Source organism: Stomoxys calcitrans, chromosome 3 (assembly GCF_963082655.1).
Source record: "Stomoxys calcitrans chromosome 3, idStoCalc2.1, whole genome shotgun sequence".
Taxonomy (NCBI): Eukaryota; Metazoa; Arthropoda; class Insecta; order Diptera; family Muscidae; genus Stomoxys; species Stomoxys calcitrans.
This window is the reverse complement of record NC_081554.1, coordinates 133,789,667-133,796,979: the sequence shown is the minus strand read 5'-3', so window position 1 is coordinate 133,796,979 and position 7,313 is coordinate 133,789,667.

Here is a 7,313-nt window from a genome sequence, read left to right as displayed (position 1 = left end):
TTAAATCGCTGAATACTCCATAAAAATTAATCAAATGCTACACATTTTTTTATTTAGTTTATTTATTAGCTTTAAAATAAACAAGTAAAAGCGTGCTAAGTTCGGCCGGGCCGAATCTTATATACCCTCCACCATGGATCGCATTTGTCGAGTTCTTTTCCCGGCATCTCTTCTTAGGCAAAAAAGGATATAAGAAAAGGGTTGCTCTGCTATTAAAACGATATAAAGATATGGTCCGGTTCGGACCACAATTAAATCATATGTTGGAGACCTGTGTAAAATGTCAGCCAATTCGAATAAGAATTGCGCCCTTTGTGGGCTCAAGAATAAAATAGAGAGATCGATTTATATGGGAGCTGTATCGGCCTATAGACCAATTCAGACCATTATAAACACGTATGTTAATGGTCATGAGAGAATCCGTCGTACAAAATTTCAGGCAAATCGGATAATAATTGCGACCTCTAGAGGCTCAAGAAGTCAAGATCCCAGATCGGTTTATATGGCACCTATATCAGGTTATGAACCGACTTGTACTATATTTGACATAGTTGTTGAAAGTAACAATAAAAAACGTCTTGCGAAATTTCAGCCAAATCGGATAGAAATTGAGCCCTCTAGAAGCTCAAGAAGTCAAGTCCCCAGATCTGTTTATATGACAGCTATATAAGGTTATGGACCGATTTAAACCATACTTGGCACAGTTGTTGGATATCATAACAAAACACGTCGTGCAAAGTTTCATTCCAATCGGATAAGAATTGCGCACTCTAGAGGCTCAAGAAGTCAAGACCCAAGATCGGTTTATATGGCAGCTATATCAAAACATGGACCGATATGGCCCATTTACAATACCAACCGACCTACACTAATAAGAACTATTTGTGCAAAATTTCAAGCGGCTAGCTTTACTCCTTCGGAAGTTAGCGTGCTTTCGACAGACAGACGGACGGACGGACGGACGGACGGACGGACAGACGGACGGACATGGCTAGATCGACAAAAAATTTCACGACGATCAAAAATATATATACTTTATGGGGTCTCAGACGAATATTTCGAGTAGTTACAATCAGAATGACGAAATTAGTATACCCCCATCTTATGGTGGAGGGTATAAAAACAAAACAAATGTCATCAATATAACAACCTAAATTTTAATATTCCAGTAAAATAATGAAAAACACATTGTATCCACTTTTGCACGTTTTAAATATCTGTGCTTTGTGAAGGGTTGTTAGTATATTGTCCACAGTCCTTTGGCTTTAATAACGCTTCTTACTCTTTCTGGCATGCTTTCAAGTAAGTTCTCAATATGGCGTTTTGGAATACTCGCCCACTCTGTTTGAAGCCGGGACCATAGTTCATTAATATTTTGCGGGGGATTGTCATATAATGCTAGCCCTTTCTTTAGCAAAGCCCAAAATTTTTCGATTGGGTTTAGATCGGGTCTTTGAGCTGGCCATTTCATCGTTTTAAACTTTTGGGTTGAAAGCCAATCTTTGACTATCTTAGCCGTACGCTTCGAGTCTCCATCCTGTTGGAATATGATTTCTTCCTCTGGATACGCACATTGATCTATAAAATCGGGTATATTGTTCTCTAAAATACGGAGATAATGCTCCTTTCTATACCCTCCACTACAAGATGGGGGGTATACTAATTTCGTCATTCTGTTTGTAACTACTCAAAATATTCGTCTGAGACCCCATAAAGTATATATATTCTTGATCGTCACGACATTTTATGTCGATCTAGCCATGTCCGAAAGAGTACGGCTAACTTCCGAAAGAGTACGGCTAGCCGCTTGAAATTTTGCACAAATACTTCTTATTAGTGTAGGTCAGTTGGTATTGTAAATGGGCCATATCGGTACATGTTTTGATATAGCTGCCTATATGGCAGACCCGATCTTGGGTCTTGACTTCTTGAGCGAGCCTCTAGAGTGCGCAATTCTTATCCGATTCGAATGAAATTTTGCACGACGCGTTTTGCTATGATATCCAACAACTGTGCCAAGTATAGTTCAAATCGGTCTATAACCTGATATAGCTGCCATATAAACCGATCTTGGGTCTTGACTTCTTGAGCCTCTAGAGTGCGCAATTCTTATCCGATCAGAATGAAATTTTGCACGACGTATTTTGTTATGATATCCAACAACTGTGTCAAGTATGGTCCAAATCGGTCCATAACCTGATATAGCTGCCATATAAACCGATCTTGGGTCTTGACTTCTTGAGCCTCTAGAGGGCGCAATTCTTATCCGAATGGAATGGAATTGCCAAGTATGGTTGAAATCGGTCCATAACCTGATATAGCTGTCATGTAAACAGATCTGGGGATTTGACTTCTTGAGCTTCTAGAGGGCGCAATTCCTATCCGATTTGGTTGAAATTTTGCATGGCGTATTTTGTTTTTACTTTCAACAACTGTGTCAAATAAGGTTCAAATCGGTTCATAACCTAATATAGCTGCCATATAAACCGATCTGGGATCTTGACTTCTTGACCCCTAGAGGTCGCAATTATTATCCGATATGCCTGAAATTTTGTACGATGGATCCTCTCATGACCATCAACAAACCTGTTTATTATGGTCTGAATCGGTCTACAGCCCGATACAGATCCCATATAAATCGTTCTCTCTATTTTACTTCGTGAGCCCCAATGGGCGCAATTCTTATACGAATTGGCTGAAATTTACACAGGTCTCCAACATATTATTTAATTGTGGTCCGAACCGGACCATATCTTGATATCGTTTTAATAGCAGAGCAACTCTTTTCTTATATCCTCTTTAGCCTAAGAAGAGATGCCGGGAAAACAACTCGACAAATGCGATCCATGGTGGAGGGTATATAAGATTCGGCCCGGCCGAACTTAGCATGCTTTTACTTGTTCATTATACCGTCTATTTTTACCAGTGGTCCGAGATGCCACCAAGTGAAACAGCCCCAAACCATAAGGCTTCCCCCTCCATGTTTCATTGTTTTTTGACCTGGTGTTTTTTAAGGTCTCATACGGACGGTGCCAGTAATATTCTTTACCATCCGACTGAAGACGATTTATTTTTGTTTCATCTGACCATATTACTCGTTTCCAGTCTTCCACGCTCCAATTGTTATGCTCCTTGCTAAATTTAAGACGAGCCTTTACATTTTTATCAGATAATGCTGGTTTTTTTTTTTTGCTTAATAGCCGATGTCAGGCCAATTTTTCGAAGAGCTCTCCGTGCTGTCCACTCACTTACGGGTTTGTTTATTGAGGCGGCAGCCTGCTTTGGTGTTTTTGCCTGTTTATTAGTCAATAAACGTTCCATGGCTCTTGCATCTCTCTCCGTGAGTAAAAAATCGGATAATAAATGTGGCTTTTATGGGCCTAAGACCCTAAATCGGCGGATCGGTTTATATGGGGGCTATATCAAGATATAGTCCGATATAGCCCATCTTCGAACTTAACCTGCTTATGGACAAAAAAAGACTCTGTGCAAAATTTTAGCTCAATATCTCTATTTTAAAGACCATATCTAGATGGTCTTAGATTTTTACGCTGATCAAGAATATACTTTATAGGGTCGGAAACGGATATTTCGATGTGTTGCAAACAGAATGACAAAATGAATATACCCCCATCCTTTGGTGGTGGGTATAACAAGTCATATTTTTAATATTTTAATATTAAACAACTCATAACTCCTTGACTGTGCACGATGGCATGGTATGCGTATTTTTTTATACCCTCCACCATAGGATGGGAGGTATTCTAATTTCGTCATTCTAATTGTAACTACTCGAAATATTCGTCTGAGACCCCATAAAGTATATATATTTTTGATCGTCGCGACATTTTATGTCGATCTAGCCATGTCCGTCCGTCTGTCGAAAGCACGCTAACTTCCAAAGGAGTAAAGTTAGCCGCTTGAAATTTTGCACAAATACTTCTTATTAGTGTAGGTCGGTTGGTATTGTAAATGGGCCATATCGGTCCATGTTTTGATATAGCTGCCATATAAACCGATCTTGGATCTTGACTTCTTGAGCCTCTAGAGGTCGCAATTATTATCCGATTTGCCTGAAATTTTGTGCGAAGGATTCTCTTATAAGCATCAACATACATTTTTATTATTGTCTGAATCGGTCAATAGCCCGAAACAGCTCCCATATAAATCGATCTCTCTATTTTACTTCTTGAGGCCCCAAAGGGCGCAATTCTTATTCGAATTGGCTGACATTTTACACAGGTCTCCAGCAAATAATTTAATTGTGATCCAAACCGGATCATATCTTGATATCGCTCTAATAGCAGAGCAAGTCTTTTCTTATATCCTGTTTTCCTAAGAAGAGATGCCGGGAAAAGAACTCGAGAAATGCGATCCATGGTGGAGGGTATATAAGATTCGGCCCGCCGAACTTACCACGCTCTTACTTATTAGATCTCGTTAATCTTTTTCTCTGGAGTACTAAATAACACACATCGATTCAGTAGATCAAAAGTTATGGCCCCCAGAAAGTTGAAGAAGTGAAAAGTGGTCAAATTTGACACCCTTTCTCTCACCGTGTATTAAAGATATGGACCCACGGCAGTACTTTCCTGAAAGCTTATGTCCTTCTCTACAAATGTCTAGACCTTTTTGAAATGCAAAGATCAACAGATAAAAAGTTGTAGACCTATTTCCAATTTTTTGGCATTTTGGCTTACTGTGCGACATTAACATACTTTTAAGGAGTTAGGATCGGAATCAGCTTTGCAGATGGGCCGAAAGGTATGCAGATGCCATACGACTGGGCAAGACCTAGGGGCTCAATGTTAAACCAGAAAAGACTGAAATCTGAACCTCTTTCCCAATGTTGCGAATCTCCCGGTCATAAATTTTTTTTTCGGGTTTAGTTTCTATCTCAAAGAGAACAACTATCTTCTAAAGACTCCACTAGAGCAGTCGTAATCCTGTAGACATTGTCGTCAATGTCTTCTATGCTTGGACAATCTAAATTATCTTCCGAATTTTGGCCAGTTGGTTATTTCGGAAGCTTATCGAATTCGGCGATGGCCGTGCTGTTCTAAACCTAATGTAGCGATGGTCTGAGAAGGAATGTTCCGATCATATTGTCACATCCAAAACCTCCCCCCTAATTCTATTAACAATGGTAGCAGTGTTACCAATATTAAGTGTTATTAGGTCGTTAGTATTCAAGAATTCTGAAAGGCCTTCGCCCCGATTATTCATGTTGATACTACCCCACGAACTATATGCTTTTTATGACGTCTCATTACGTGTGTAAAATTTCATAAAAATCGGTTTATGTTTATATATAGCTTCCATATATATTTTTCATCCGATATGACCTTTACAGGCTGAAGTAGCCACAATTTTGGTCAGATCTTTACATAATTCTTCCAGGAGATGTATTTGAGGTCCCAATACGAGCGCACGGTTTCATGAAGTTGGTCCAGATTTAGATTTAGTTCCGATATAAATTTTGCCCATGAAAACTCCACTAAGGAACACGGACAAACTTCTCACATGTCAGTGTGCAGTCCGATTCAAGTTTAAGCTCAATGATATGGGGCCTCCTTTTTATAGCCGAGAGTTTTACATGGCATAGTACCTCACAAATGTTGCCAGCATTAGGAAAATTTTTTCTGATGGTCTCGCCAGGAATCGAAACCAGGCGTTCAGCGTCATAGGCGGACATGCTACCCTCTGCGCTATGGTGGCCTCCGATATACTTGGTTGCCCAAAAAGTAATTGCGGATTTTTCATATAGTCGGCGTTGACAAATTTTTTCACAGCTTGTGACTCTGTAATTGCATTCTTTCTTTTGTCAGTTATCAGCTGTTACTTTTAGCTTGCTTTAGAAAGAAAGTGTAAAAAAGTATATTTGATTAAAGTTCATTCTAAGTTTTATTAAAAATGCATTTACTTTGCTTTAAAAAATCCGCAATTACTTTTTGGGCAACCCTATATATTTCATTCTATATGACACTTTAAGGTTATAGTAGTCACAATTAAGGTCCTATCGTAAACAATTTTACAAGGGTCTATTCAATATTTCAATGGCTATGCAAAACTAAACTCTGACTATATTTTGTCATAGGTTTCATGCATAAAAAGTAGACTCGGTGGTGTAGGGTACTGTATAGTCAGCCTCGTCCGACTTCTTCCTTTCCTTACTAGTATAAAAATGTTATTATTACTTTTTGTTGTTGTAGCCACACGTCTATATGTGGAGGTGGCGATCCTCGTCTAGCTCCTATAGGTGAGCAAGCTCGTTCCGGTACAAACGAAGGATCGCCGCGGGAAAATGTCGGTCATTGGTTATTTAAACCATATCGAGCATCATAGGCACTCAGTATTTATGCAAGTGCCTGTGCTGCCCGGCCCCTCACTGAGACTCTGAGACAGCAATTGTAGCTACTCCGTATGGAGCATTCCACTATCCGCTACCTGTGGACGCGCCTGGTAGCTCGCATATAAGCTTCTCGTGATAACAATGAACACCACACAGATCGGTGCTCAAAGTATTCCGTGTCGGGGTTATTATTCAATACCATGTTTGATTGGTAAAATTAAAGTCAATATGTTTTCTGTATATCCCACAAAATCTGATACTAAGGAGTGATCTAAAAGAGATAACTAGACATTCAGGAGCTTACCGAGAATAGCAGATGCTGGGCACTATGTAGACGGGACGTTGGCTGGAAATGGGGCTCAATTCCGAGAATGGACCACTGTCCTAGGTCGTGATTTTACAAATTAAACTGTTCCAGAGGTGGTGGTGTTACTATTGCTGTTCGCCATGAATTTCATGCTGTCTGTATAAATCTACCTAATTCCGATAGCTTACTTGATCAACTATGTATTCAGATACATAAGAATTCTTCATTGCTTATCTTTGTATCGTATTTACCTTCTAAGTTACTATTCTACTTATGATGCCCATATTCATAATATAGCAGATATTGCCGACTTGTATAACCTAGTATGCTTGATATTTTTGGTGATTTTAATTTAAGTAGTATAGTTTGGATAACGTTTCCAGACAGTTGTTGCATGTCTGCTACAAATGTTAATTCTGATATTGAAATGAATTTACTTTATGTTTTTCTATCCATTGCTTTTCGTCAAATTAAATAGCACTTCAATGCTTTGCATAGAATTTTAGATCTGATTTTCGTCAGTGAAAATAAAAAAGTTTGACATATTTTTATGTGATCATCCCTTCTCTGTCCCGTATGCTCCTGAAGTTAATTTGGGATTTTTGTTGTTTCCTAAAGCTTAGTCTTTTAATCGGTACTACTATGAGTTTACAA